Source organism: Pseudorasbora parva, chromosome 6 (genome assembly GCF_024679245.1).
Source record: "Pseudorasbora parva isolate DD20220531a chromosome 6, ASM2467924v1, whole genome shotgun sequence".
Lineage (NCBI taxonomy): Eukaryota > Metazoa > Chordata > Actinopteri > Cypriniformes > Gobionidae > Pseudorasbora > Pseudorasbora parva.
Window position 1 is genome coordinate 2,744,983 of NC_090177.1, and position 15,000 is coordinate 2,759,982.

Genomic DNA, 15,000 nt, shown 5'->3' on the forward strand with positions numbered 1-15,000 from the left:
AATATAAGCTATGCTTCAGGTTTCATATTATATTCTTAAATTTAATCTATACATTAAATTTAAATAAGACACTATAGGGATGTTACCAATCAAATTAAATGATTTACCCATAAAAATTACTACTGCATTAAATGATGTTATGTGATTTGTATTTTTGAATAAACAAAATAAATGTTGAAAAATATAGGAAACTAAACCACCAGTATAGGTGAGTCTTAATGAGTGAGTCACTGAGTCATTAATTCAAATGATTCATTCAAACGACTGATTCCTTTAAGAATGAGACAGTCGTTTACGAACAGGTTATTGAATCTTTGATTCAAACACTGAATCATTCAGAACACGTGAGATGCGTTACGGTTCTGCTGTTTGGATCTATTTTCGCAGCTGAAATAGAACAAAAAGACTCAATATTGCATCTAAAATGTAAGTAATTAATGTTAATGATTGTCATTTTCAATCGTGATGGTATTCAGGGAAACAGCACATTTGGTTGTGTGATGTTGTTTAACTGTATCATATGTAATAAAGATAAAAACGTAACATTTTTAATGTTTACCGCAATTACTATGTGTGAGCGGCGCTTTTTTGATTTCTCCTCAAGATGCGCGAGCGTCAACAGCGTGTCGTTACCGTCAGTTCATTACATTAGCCTTGATCCATATCCACTATCAGTCACTTACACTAAATTGATCCTTTGCTTAGTGTGAAGTTAGCTGCTGGGCTGTATTGTCCACTCCTTTAGTTTTGCTGAGCTGCCGGAATGCAGCGTGCTCCTTATGGTGTTTCTGGATTAAATTGGTAGTATTGCCGACAGACGAACTAGTTGGCGTGGCAAGCATAAAATATCTCTACACATCCGAGTCTCTGGCTCGCTCCATGTTGCTTCGAGCACGCGACACACGTGAAGCTGACGAATGACGTACGGTTCTGCTGCGATTAAAAAAACAAAACACCTGGATCGGCCTGTGGATCTGTTCATTTTTCCGATCCCCGATCCAGCTTTGTCGTCAGTATCGCGGCCGATATCCGATCCTAATATCGGATCGGTGCACCCCATAAGAGTGTATACATTTGAATTCAATTGCATGGCCAATTTGGCGGGAAAATGTGCAGAGCTCCATGTAAAGCCTGCAGAAATATCGCAAAAGTACATATCGCAACGGCACGCAATATCGGAATGATTTTAATAGGCTACGCCAACATTGTGAAGAGTGTCCGCTTTAGGTCGACGCATAGCAGATAACAGACTGGGCTCATGACGGTTACTAATGGGACTTGATGTTAAAAAGAGTTATTAAACACAATAACTTGCGGAAAACATTAAATTGCGGTCTTGCACAGTCTGACACACACACACACACACACACACAAACACACACACGGTTGTTTTTGTGACATATGGGGATATTCCATAGGCGTAATGGTTTTTATACTGTACAAACTGTATTTTCTATCCCCTTACACTGCTCCTAAACCTACCCAACACACACACACACACACACACACACACACACACACACACACACACTGCCCCTACCCCTAAACACACACACACACACACACACACACACACACACACACACACACACACACACACACACTGCCCCTACCCCTAAACACACACACACACACACCAAAATGTAAACGACACTACTCGTCACTTTCAGAAGCTGTAGCGCTGCTTTCTTTTCCCAGAGAGAATGTGAAACACAAATGGTTTAATTCTCAGTTTTTAATTATTTTTTTTTAATATAATATAAATAGTTTTTACACACTAATCGCAATATCGTATCGCATATCAAATATCGTATAATTTAACAAGATATAGCCTATCGCATTGTTCTCCATATCGCACGGCCCTGTCTGAGCGTTTAGGCTTTAGTGTCGTTCTTCTTCAGCTGGAGCGGCTCCTTGAGAGTCTCTGAAACGCTCGGGATTGCAGTAGGAAGGGCAGATCGCCAGCGGGAGTATTCGGTGATAGGGCAGCTTTCACGGATCATGTGTGTGTTCAGGCTTTTGTCTCTTTGTGTTGAGGACTGTGGCGATTCCGGTAAAAGCGGAGAGATAGTGGTGAATGCTAGGAATCCCTTTAATGAAGGCCATTCCTCCGAGCTGTTGAGGTTGAACAAAGCTTCTCTTCGGCCGAGAGACGGACACCGAATCCCTGACCCTCTAATGGCTGAGCCGAACCCGAAACGCTCCCGGTGGGAATGGGGGGTCCGGAGTGTGTGTGTGTGGGGGCTGGTAATCCCTACGTTATGGAATTATTGCCCACAAAGATGGCAATATCTGAAATCCTTGTCCTTGTGGGGTCATTTTTTGGTCCCTATGAGGAAACAGAAGGAGTTTTTTTGAGAAAGTAAAAATCAGAATGTTTCCTGTGCTGGGTAGGTTTAGGGACAGTGTGTGTGTGTGTGTGTGTGTGTGTGTGTGTGTGTGTGTGTGTGTGTGTGTGTGTGTGGGTGTGGGTGTGGGTGATGGGTAGGTTTAGGGGCAGTGTGTGTGTGTGTGTATGTGTATGTGTGTGTGTGGGTGATGGGTAGGTTTAGGGGCAGTGTGTGTGTGTGTGTGTGTGTATGTGTGTGTGTGTGGGTGATGGGTAGGTTTAGGGGCAGTGTGTGTGTGTGTGTGTGTGTGTGTGTGTGTGTGTGTGTATGTGTGTGTGTGTGGGTGATGGGTAGGTTTAGAAGCTGTGTGTGTGTGTGTGTGTGTGTGTGTGTGTGTGGGTGATGGGTAGGTTTAGGGGCAGTGTGTGTGTGTGTGTGTGTGTGTGTATGTGTGTGTGTGTGGGTGATGGGTAGGTTTAGGGGCAGTGTGTGTGTGTGTGTGTGTGTGGGGGGGGGGTGATGGGTAGGTTTAGAAGCTGTGTGCGTGTGTGTGTGTGGGTGATGGGTAGGTTTAGGGGCAGTGTGTGTGTGTGTGTGGGTGGTGGGTAGGTTTAGGGGCAGTGTGTGTTTGTGTGTGTGTGTGTGTGGGTGATAGGTAGGTTTAGGGGCTGTGTGTGTGTATGTGTGTGTCTGTGTGTGTGTGGTTGATAGGTAGGTTTAGGGGCTGTGTGTGTGTATGTGTGTGTGTGTGTGTGTGTGTGTGTGTGATAGGTAGGTTTAGGGGCAGTGTAGGGGATAGAAAATACAGTTTGTACAGTATAAAAATCATTACGCCCTAGGAATGTCCCCATATGTCACAAAAGCAAACTATGTGTGTTTGTGTTGTGTGTGTAGGCTATGTTGGATTGACTTCGTTTACTTCTGTTGTAAAGACGATCAAAACAGACTAGCTGACAGCCTGCCATGAGTGTGAGATAATAACCAATCAGAGGAGAGCCCTTCTAGCCAATCAGAGACGAAAAAGGCGGTACCTTCCCCTACTATCCTAGGGGGAAAATATTGGGAGCGCGACATGTTATATTACACTGAGAAGAGAACTACGCTCACTGGAGGGGAAAGTAATCAGAGACAGGAAATATAAGATAAAACTGACATTTGGATATTTGACAGCATGTTTACTGCACAAGAAGTCAAACTGAGACACACTGAGTGTCAGGATCCCAAAACCGACCCATTCTTCTGCTGAAGCTTCACGTCTAACCGTGCGTTCACACTAGAGGATGGATACCCGACCCAAACCCGACGGGTTCCGACGGGTCGGGTCGGGTCGGGTTCGGACAGATATTTAGAAATGACGTTTGGGTTCGGGTCGGGCTCGGTCACATCAGCGAGATAAGGCTGTTAGGGGGGTTAACAGCTTATGACCCAGGACCAGTAGTGAAGAAATGAAGACAGAGTCAGGATTGCAATTAATTAAAAGAAAAATTTACTTAAGAATAGTTTGCAGTTTCAAAAGCAGAAGCCAGCTTCAAGTCTCACAAGGAGTTCGTAGGCCGCGCTCCCTCTCTCACCGTCTCGTTGCCTCGCCCTATCGTACATACAATTGTCCCAACAGTTATACCGTTTTCAAGGTCTTATCCACGTCATTACTGCAATGTGGATGCTTCTGATTGGCTCAGAGACAATGCACAGTCATGGTAAATTTCCACTCGAGTCAGTTAATCTGATGCACGTTTCCACTGACGTGTCACTTGTTGATGCTCTCACCCAGAATTAGGCCTGTAGTGACCTTCCAGATCTGGAGCAGGCGCCAGCTTGCCCAGAACAACAAGTCCACCCATCTCTTAGGGTGCCCATTGACACCATTCTGACCTGTAACACAGAATATTACGCACATACACAGATACACAGTCTCTCCAAGGTTGGAGCTGATTAAGCTCCAGTTCTAACCAGTTCTTACCAAAACATGTAGTAGTAGTAGTAGTAGTAGTACTTTATTGTTCAGCCTAAGCTGAAAATTGATCTTTGGTCTCGCCACACAATCACAGAACAATTTACAGTACACAACATACAATAAATACATCTAACAATACAATACATCTACAATGACAAAATTAAAATATTCACATTTCTTACCTCTTATTCAAAAGACTTATTGCGTTTGGTACGAACGTTTGTTTATATATCGCTCTAATTGCTTTTGGCACTCTATAGCGACGACGTGATGGTAGTAATTCAAAAACATGATTCAAGGGGTGTGTTGTGTCTCTTGTTATAATCAAAGCTTTTCTCTGAACAGCAGTTTGGTATAACTGAGCGACAGATTTTTGCTTTAATCCTATAATTTTTCCTGCTACTCTTATAACTCTAATTTAACTTTATTTACCAGAGTAACTCGTCCGAACCACACTGTAATGTTATACCCTAAAACACTCTCAATTAGACCTGTATAAACTCTTTGCAGCACAGCTGTACTCACACAAAAATCTTTCAATTTCCTTAGCAAGAATAACCTTTGATTTGCTTTCTTACAAATAAGAGCCACATTATCAGAGAAGTTCATTTTACAATCAATCATGATTCCTAAATATTTAAAAGTCTTCACAATTTCAACAGTTTGATCACATAGCAGTATTTCTGTTAAAGGCTCCGGATGATTTAAAATCAGCTCTTTTGTTTTATGTACATTTATCAATAAGGAACTTTCTTCACACCATTTTTCTAATTTCAAAACATGTTCCTCGTACTCAAAATGTACACAGTCTTTCCATAAAAGTGCCACAAGTGCCATATCATCTGCGTATTTATATAATTTATAATTCTCATGCTGCACTCTTATACCATTTGTATAGACCGAAAATAAAAGAGGTGACAGGACGCATCCTTGGGGTGCCCCCGTATTTAAAAATATAATATCTGATTCGAACCCTCGAGCACAAACTCGCTGTGGTCGATTTGTTAAAAAATTCTTTATCCAATGAACTATTCCTCCATTTACACCTAGGATCAAGAGACGTTCCAATAGCAGATGTATCTGCATGGTATTAAAGGCAGACGTGTAATCAATAAAAAGAACACGCACGTAAGCCTTTGCTTTTTGTAAATGGCTTGTAATTGTATCGACCATAGTGAGCGTTGCATCCTCTGTTCCTCTTTGTGCTTTATATGCAAATTGCAGTACGTCTAATTGTTCTGATATGTCTTGTTTAATATAATCACTAACTACTCTTTCCATGCATTTAGCAAGTATTGATGTTAACGCCACTGGACGAAAGTCATCTAGATTCTTTGCTTTTACTTTTTTCGGAAGAGGTCTTATCAATGATAACTTCCATAGATTCGGTACTATCTGTAAGTTTAATAAAAACTGAAATAATTTTGTTAGGGGGTCAGTTAGTTCATTTGCACATATCTTTAAAACTCTGCCCTTAAGGCCATCTGGACCCGGTGCTTTATTGGGTTTAATACATTTAAGTGACCTTCTGATTTGGTCCCCTGTCAACCAAATTGGTGGCGCCACTGGGATATTATTACTTATTTGTTCAATCTTATTCCAGTTATCGGCTACATCATATCTTCCATAAAACAAATTCAAATCGTTAACCCATTTAAAACCATCCGTCCCTATAATGATATCATTATTTACATTTCTTGAGTCACGCCCCATCATCTTATTCAAGCCTTGCCAAGCACTCCTTGCGTCTTGATTCGCTAACTGATCCTCTATCTTATGTTTAAAATCAATCTTTGCTTTCTGTATCATAGCTCTCAGTTCCTTCCTTTTAATTTTAAATCCATCATGATTATTTTCCCGAAATGCCCAATTCTTTTCATTGAGGAGTTTTTTTTAAATCTTTAGAGAGCCATGGCTTATTATTTGAGAAGATTTTAACCATCTTAGTATCAATAACTGTTTCTTCACAAAATTGAATATAAGAGGTAATACAGTCAGTTAGTTCGTGAGGGTCTCTGCATGAATCAAAGAAAACATCCCAGTTTGTAGTGCAAAAACAGTCCTTTAGCATGTCTTCTTTGTCCTTACTCCAGACCTGAATTCTCTTTTCCACTGGTTTATCCCTTCTGACAAGTTGTCTATATTTTGGCAGTAGATGGATAACATTATGATCCGATCTACCAATCGGTGCTCGACATACTGCCTTGTATGCGTCGTCAATGTTGCCATAACATAAATCCAGTGTGCGTGAGAAACGGGTTGGACAATCAATATATTGTTGCAAGTGTGGAAGAGTTTCTGTTAGTGAAAGTGTATTAAAATCCCCCAGTATGAAGACTGGTTGGTCTGCCGACTTTGTTATGATCCTAGTAAAGCACTCTGCAATATGTTCCGCTGCCTCGTTATTATTAGGACCCGGTACATATACTAGGAGTATAGTTATTCGACCAAATTCCCTCGGCAGATAAAATGGTCTAAATGATACAACCAAAGTCTCATAGTCCGGGGTACAAGTCTGTTCAGTAATAGTAAACTGTGATGACCAATTTTTATCAACATACACGCAGAGTCCCCCGCCAACAGATTTCCGTGATTTTACCTTGTCTCTGTCGGCTCGTATAGTTGTAAATCCCTCGATGTCCACACAGTGATCTTCATTTAACCATGTTTCCGTAAAACAGATGAGATTACTGCTCCTAAACTCCTCCTCTTGTCTAACTCGAAGCGCAACCTCATCCATCTTGTTATTAAGAGATCTCACATTAGACAGCGTGATCACTGGAAGTGGATGACGGCTTCCTCGCCTCCGCAATCTGTTGCGAATTCCTCCTCTTGATCCTCGCTTCTTAATTCTTGATCTCCTTCTTTTGCGCACACATATACTTGTTGGGATCTTTACATCGATCGCGTGATTATCATCATATCGCAACGATAGCAAGAAGTCTCTTGAATAAGTCCTCAACACCGTAGAAGCCAGTTGATCTTCAAAAACCTTGCCCGCCAACACCACTCCAACCAGCGCCAAGGTCATGCTGATCATAAACACATTCATACTGCTCCCGATTTAAAAGAACAGAATTAAAAACGAATAAAATAACACTTAAATCCACCAACAAACGCCACGAGACAGCGAGACACAGGGTCAGCAGCAGGCCGCGCCCCCGGAAGCTGACCATACTGATAACATGTGCTTTCATTTAGTGAGAGGAACACACAATAGTACAGGCAATATTCATTTTGAGTCTTTAGTGTTTCAGTAAAAGGAAATATAAAAGGAATAAAGCATAATAAATTAAATGAAAGACAAATCCATATTTCATATCTGGAAGCCGGGCTAAGTGAGCAAACGCTGTTACTGCACTCCTGACATGTTAGGGGTGTGTGATACCTCAAAAATCCAAACACACGACCTTGTTGCCAGTGTTTAGTGACACATCACACATCTCTAGGCCAGACCCTCAGTCACTCCTCAGAGACCAAATACACACTTTAGAAAACAAGAAACTAAAACAAAATCATAACTGGATAGAATCATTATAATAATATAGGTAATATAGGGAGATAAATATTAATTAAGGTTTTGATTATGAAGTTAATTAGGATATAAATATATACAGGTATATTGAAGCGGCAGTGGATTGAACCTTTTAAATTTAAAACTGCTTATTATTCAAGTAGCCAATGGGCCTGTTTAACTCGATGCAATGGTTTGTTTTTGTGATTAAAATACATGTAAAATATTTCCCTAACATCCCTCTTCCTGCATGCAGAAATGTGTTTATGTCGCCGTGACAACAACGCGCAACACGTGCGTGCATATCGCCCGCGGCATCCTCGTCATTCCAGTGAGCGCAACTTCAGCGCTGCCGGCAGCAGGACAGCCTTGAAGCCATCCTCAGTTGATGCAATCCTTTTTCTGCATAAAACCTCGATTAGCCTAAACTTTGATGGATAGATTATGTAAATAGATCCCATGTTGCAGTTTAGGAACCATACAGTTTGAGAAAATTGGTAAGATGATGACTTTCATTTCAATAAGCATTTCAATTGTGTTATGTTAATGTTTTGTTCTGTTAGCTTGGGACATTTTTAGCAGACCTTTGTTCGTTTAATTTCAGCTGGCTATTTGATTGGGCTCTGTGTGACGTTTGATGCCCCATGCGCCTGCTGATGCGCTCGTCTGTAAACATTTCAGAATGCCTTCCTACAGTTGCTTAATAAAAGCGGGCTTTCCACACAAACAAACGTACGTGTCATTAGTATATGAGGGGAAAAAATTGATTTTAACTGTCGGGCTCGGACATAAATATTTGAATGCCTGTCGGGCTCTGGTCGGGTTCGGTTACTGCTCTGTCGGACGCGGGTCGGGCTCGGACAGAAAAATGTGGACCGATCCGCACTCTAGTTCACACCGCGCCTCTGCCAACGACGCTGTAGAAAGCTTCGTGGACGCGCTGCCGCTCTGACGTAGATCGAATGTTTTTTCTTTTTTTAAACTGTATTTAAAGAGGCCGCAAATCAAACAAGCATAATGATGGATAGACTGACCACAAGTAGGGTATAAATTGAAATTGTTTAAATGTGAACGTAAGAATGAATTGCATTCCCGTTGCAAAACAAGCGTTCTAGCGCCTATAAAATAGTGTTGCGCGACGTCTTAACAAGTTACACATCACTGTGAATGATCTCGTCATAAATGATCGGGAAACCCGCACAGCAATGATCAACTTCTCTTACATTTTGCTTGGGAACTAATGAGGTCGAAACCAAAGTTTACAGGCCCGCTTTCTCTGGATTTCTCTCAAGCACTTCTACATTCCCATTGGTTGCCGCCGAACCGCGCCATAGCTCATTACCATAAAGTTGAGCTGATTTCAACCAAGGGGGTAATCTAGCGCTCGGAAAGCGTTCCACCCATAGGGGCGGCCATTGCTAACCAAGCCATCACCTGCTGTTAGCATCCCATTGACTCCCATTCATTTTTGAGTCACTTTGACAGTGAATAACTTTACATCTCAGACGTTTAAAGACTCCATTTGTCCATTGTTTATTTCTAAAGAAACACGACAATGCATAAAAGGCTCCGTTACCTTGTATCTTACACTATCGCCCCGTAGAAGCTGATTTTGTAAAAATAGGCTAACGATTGCGTCATAGCCAACGCGACTTGAGAAATTACCATATAGACCTGAGGAGACGCTCGCAGGCAATCTTTTACTGTCTATGAGGCCGTCTGGGGGACGTGGAGACATAAAGTCTGATAAAGTCAAGAGAGAAGAATGAGGAGAAGCCCATAGTGAGCCAAAAGCAACGGGAGAAAACATTTAACCAACGTGATTCAGATTTCACTTTCCACAACTACTAGAAGACCTACAGCTGTCAGACAGGAGGCTCACGTCACATCTACGTCCTCAAGCTCAGTCTGAGCCGGTGCAGTTCGCTCCGCCATCAGGAAGTGAGAGCTTCTAATTGGCCTCATTTTCAATGGGGTCAATGGTCAATGGAAGAGCTCTATCCATTTCTTTTACTGTCTATGATTTCAACTCTCCTCGACGCCCCAAATCGCTCAAGAAGCGCCGCGCCGCTCTCGCCGGAGCTCGCCGCCGGTGTCATGACGAATCCAGTCCGCCAGTGAAATCGTGTCCGCTGGTAGCGGTTTTAAATGTCTGATCAAAAGTTGTTATACATGGTTCTGGACAAGCAATTGTTTGAAAAGATAAACTAAGTGCCAATAAAAAATTATGACCTATAATACCTATAGGTATATAATACCTATATACCTATAATGTAAATAATAAAGAATACAAAAAAATAGCAATATACAGGTGCACAAAATAAATAGATTATATACAAGATATGCTCATATATATATCTTATATACTTATATAAGCACTTCAGTTATATACTATTAGGATATGAAACTTATGATTTGTAAGACATTAAAGACAATTTTAACACAATTTAAACAACAAAAATCAAAACGCAATTTTGTAAGAATTGTAATCAGGCTCTGAACAGATTACCCGTTAAAAGTTCGTTCAGCCAATAGAATCGCTCTGGGGTCCTAAGTGGACAGGAGGCGTTTCTCAATGTCAAGGAAGGATCCTCGGAAGCCAGAATTCCAAGGATGCTACGTCATCGACATCCGACGAAGGACTGCTCCAATGTCGAGGATCCTCGGTATTTCAATCAAGGACTGATGCTGCGTCCCAATTCGCCTACTTATACTACGTCCTAAAAGTATGTACTCTTTTTGTGAAGAAAAGGTATATACTTTTGAGTGTGTAGCAGAAGAGTATGCAGCTTTGGGACTACTTCGCCATCTTTAACGGACTCTGCCGCTTAGTTACGAGCATCCCGTCACCGTTTATCTGCCCTGTCAATCATCGTCAGATTCGTCACAGTTCAAAACCTCCACATTGAGTTTAATCTCCTGCCGTATCGGAGAGAAATGGAGCCGCTCGTTGATCTGCCATGTGTGTGTCTTTAACGCAGACTCTCCTCATGTGTTTGCAGTTTTAAATATAATGATGCGTTTAAAAGTTAACGGCCAAACGTGTCATTACAAAAGTTCACAATGCTGCTGCAGGTGAAATATAATGTGGACAACACTGAATAAATATATTTTTGTCCGGTTAAATATTGATAGTTGGTCACTCAAACCCCTTTATCTAAACTTCTCTACTTAACCGCCCGACTTGCACATCCGCCATGTTTGTAGTTTTTTAACGCTTTTTATCCGCGTTTGTAGTTCTAATCGAATCCTCGTCCAACTCGCAATGGGTTGTGTTCAATATCAGCCGTTAGAGTGCCCATCGATCCATACTGTGAATTCGGACCGGAAATAGTAAACCATCCGGGTATCTTTGGAATACTCTTTTCAATATACTACGATTTGGGCCATACTAATTCTGTTTTCGAATACTATTTAGGATGGATAGTATGCGAATTGGGACGCAGGGTGAGTCCTTCATTCTAAAAATATGTCATATACAGGAAAGCATGCATATGAACAGCCTTCGCGCTCTTCGCGTTCTCAAATCACCCACAATCCTCTGCACACAGCTTTGCTATCTTCAGACGTTCCCGGAGTCGGAGCGTGAACGGGGCAAATATGCTTGTCTCGGGGTTTGTAGACGGGAAGGAAGGAGGCGGGAACCGGCGAACGTTCAACAACTTTATAATAAATAATAAAGAAAACAAAAGTAACGCGGGTAGCCCCTCACGGACGACTGCCCGCACATAATAAAACATAAACAAACCATAACATAAAGTCCAGGCCTGGTCCCCTCTCGTCTGAGACACCCCTCGCTGCAGCCTGTAGCACGATGACGTAGCTGGATCAGATCCAATACGTACTGGATGGTGGATCGTTATGGCAATGTCATAGCCTACCGATCTCTGGGTTAATTTATAATGCGTATGCGCTAGTCTTAAGTGACATGTATGATCATTATTGTATATAGATGGTGTTCTAAACTGTGTAGTTGTAGTAGGCTACTGATAAATAGTAGGCTATTAAGTAATTATTGATGAATAAATCATCTTTTCATAAATGTGATGCTTAAATGATCCTAGTTGCGCTGTACATGCATGCAAAAAAGTTAAAATTTTAATATATTCTGATCATACTTGCTGTTGAGTGGAAGGAAAAATGAGTCAAGTAATTGTCCATGTCATTTTAATCCTCAATGCAACACGATCTGTAAAGAACTTTAAAATGCCAGTAGCCTACACATTCAAGGGAAAATGCAAAACTTGTGTCCTGATGGCGTTAGCATGTTATTAATCATTATTTTTGCGCGAGCGGTTTGAGTATTTATCTATCCAGCAAAACTCTCCTGTGCGTTCAATTATGTCCCCAAAACTCTACTGCGCATGTGTGTAAAGGATGCATATGAGCAGCCTTCGCGCTCTTCGCGTTCTCAAATCACCCACAATCCTATGCGCGCAGCTTTGCTATCTTCAGACTAGGGCTGCACGATTAATCGAAATCGAACCGCAATCGCGATTTGGCTTGTGTGCGATTATGAAAGCTCAAAGGCTGCGATTTTAATTAAATAAATAAATGCCCAGTGTGTTAGCGAAGAGCGGCTCTGTGATAAACGCTGCTCCGTCTGAAAGACTGCGAGTTTGAGTCGCTTATAACGTGCGTTTGAAAAAGCAACACGAGTCAAACATCTTCACAAACTAGTGAAGCGTTCATAAACCTGTTCAACAAAAGACAACGTTTAATAACATGTTTTACCTCACTTCATATCGTCAGTCGAGTGTGTGTGAGCTGATGTGGCTTCTCATCAGAGTGAGGCAGACGACGCGTTATTTTATAGCATCTATCTCAATCAGCACTGCATTATAATACACTTAATTATTATGAAAATACCCTTGACGGCTTGAAGAACTCAAATACACCATATTTTGCTGCAGACGTGTTTATTGTCGTCATGTTTAATCAAAGCGTCTCTATCTTCTGTTTACAGCGTTAGCTTCACATCATGGATCTCTGAGGGAAATGTGGCGTTTTCCGCTCAAGGGCGCCCTCTGGCTTTCAGTATGAATCAAACTTTTGGGTAATCAATAATAAGAAAATAATGCTTAATACATTTTAAAACTTAATAAACTTAAAACAATATAAATATGTTGGACAATCCATGTTTTTCTTCAATTTACAGGAGTTTCCCCCCCACAGTGGATGCACAAGAGGTTCATATTTCATATTAAAGACAGACTTTAACAATAACTCCTTATGCTGCATTCACACCGCACGCGAATGACGCGATTTGCGCGAGTGATTTACATGTTAAGTCAATGCAGAGACGCGAATAGGCATTCTGCAGCGCGATTCGCGCAAATGAATCGGCAATGATCACGCGAATTGAGCGAAACACGCGAATCGCTCAAGTTGAAAAATCTGAACTTTGGCGGATATTCGCGCCGGGTTAACCAATGAGGAGCCTGCTTACTGCGGTCACGTGGTGAAGTGACGGATGGGAAACCCATAGGGGAAACCCCGAGGCCAGAGTAATTTAAAAATACTACTGTATTGTGTCACAAAATGTAGTTTTAATAGTTTTTCAGGCGAGAATGTAGTTGTTTAAAGCTCAAATATGTGATTTATTTATTAAGAGAGCTCCTATTTGAAAATTTGATCGGGTGTTTTCAGAGGTGTGAGACCCAGGCGATCAGCGGAGCTCAGCGCTCATCAACCCCGGTGAGAACAGCCTTAACTCGGATAGTCCTTCTGCTGACTGCCGCTGCCTGGCAGAACCCCCTCCCATGATGCGAATTCGCGTCTGTTGTGTAGTGAATGTCACACGCGAATGAAGCGAATTTGACGCGCGAATGAAGCGAATGGATTCAAAATATTCACGCGTCCAACTTCGCGCGAATAGCGCGATTTATTCGCGTCATTCGCGTGCGGTGTGAACGCAGCATTAGGCTGAGACCTTTCTAACGTTTTTTAGTCATAGGCTGTCTGCATATTAATAGGTAACCCAGCAAGTTTTCTGTAAAATATTACAAAAATAATACCAATAATAAGTATTAGTATTATATTGTTATATTTATTCTGACGTACTCTTTTTTGTTTGTAATTATAAAATTTTATTGTAATGGTAATATTTCTTATTTAAAAAAATATTTTTAGCAGTAATAATAATCATAATAATTATTATTAGTCACATTAATATAAAACCACAAAATGTTATATACACACACTTTTCATTTGTAAAAAATTATAATAACAATAATCGCATTTTAAATCGCAATCGCAATTTTACCCAGAATAATCAAAATTATATATTTTCCCCAAATCGTGCAGCCCTACTTCAGACGTTCCCGGAGTCGGAGCGTGAACAGGGCAAATATTCTTGTATCGGGGTTCGTAAATGGGAAGGAAGGAGGCGGAAACCGGCGAACGTTCAACAACTTTATAATAAATAATAAAGAAAACGGAAGTAACGCAGGAAGCCCCTCACGGACGACTGCCCGCACACACATAATAAAACATAAACAAAACTCAACATAAAGTCCAGGCCTGGTCCCCTCTCGTCTTCCACGCTCCTCCATTTATACTCCCGTCACTGCCGTGAGCCGAGACCGGTGTGGCGGCGATCAGCTGCCGCTCATTATCACTCCACCGGCCCGCTCTCACGGTCCCTCACCTCGCTGATTGCCACAATGCTTTTATTTATGTTACCAAACATTTGTTATAACCGTAGTAAATATAAGTAAAGTTTACAAATTACTACTGTATTGACATAAAAAATATACAAATAACTTTACACATAACGTTATTGATGGCCAACGGACCTTTTCACTGACGCAATGACGTGCACCTGCTAGCCTGTTCCATTTACGTGTTCTCCGAATGCTAAAGAGGAGCCTCGCCTCGCCTCTGAAGGAAGTGACTTGGAAGGATCAGTCCTTCCAAGAAAGCATCCTTGACATTGAGAAACACCTAGTGTTCAGACACAGAAGCTCTTCCTCTCCTCTTCCTCTTCCTCTTCTGTCCCCAGTTTCTTTCCGTCTGCACCACTTCCACGTCTGTGTGAAAACTGCCCGTGTCATCCAGGCTGACGTTCCCGGACCAGCCTGGCCTGAGTTTGCGTTATATCTGGCACCGTTTGGCACTGGTGTGTTTCTCTGCTGGTCTGTTCATCACTGAGCCGTCGAGGACAAACGCCATTCATAACATTCTTCATTCTGTTGCGGAAA

At 41.6% G+C, this 15,000-nt stretch overlaps 1 protein-coding gene across 3 annotated transcripts in view; it reads left to right on the plus strand.

Moving 5' to 3' along the window:
* Window positions 1-15,000, plus strand: part of ddah1 (dimethylarginine dimethylaminohydrolase 1) — a 135,735-nt gene that overhangs the window by 86,415 nt on the left and 34,320 nt on the right. The window contains exon 1 of one of the 3 annotated variants that reach the window (XM_067445415.1): window positions 8,168-8,295. The exons of the other annotated variants lie outside the window; for them this stretch is intronic. The gene's annotated coding sequence lies outside the window, so the exon portion shown is untranslated. Of the gene's footprint in view, window positions 1-8,167; window positions 8,296-15,000 lie in introns of those variants that run through there. 3 annotated transcript variants of the gene reach the window in all.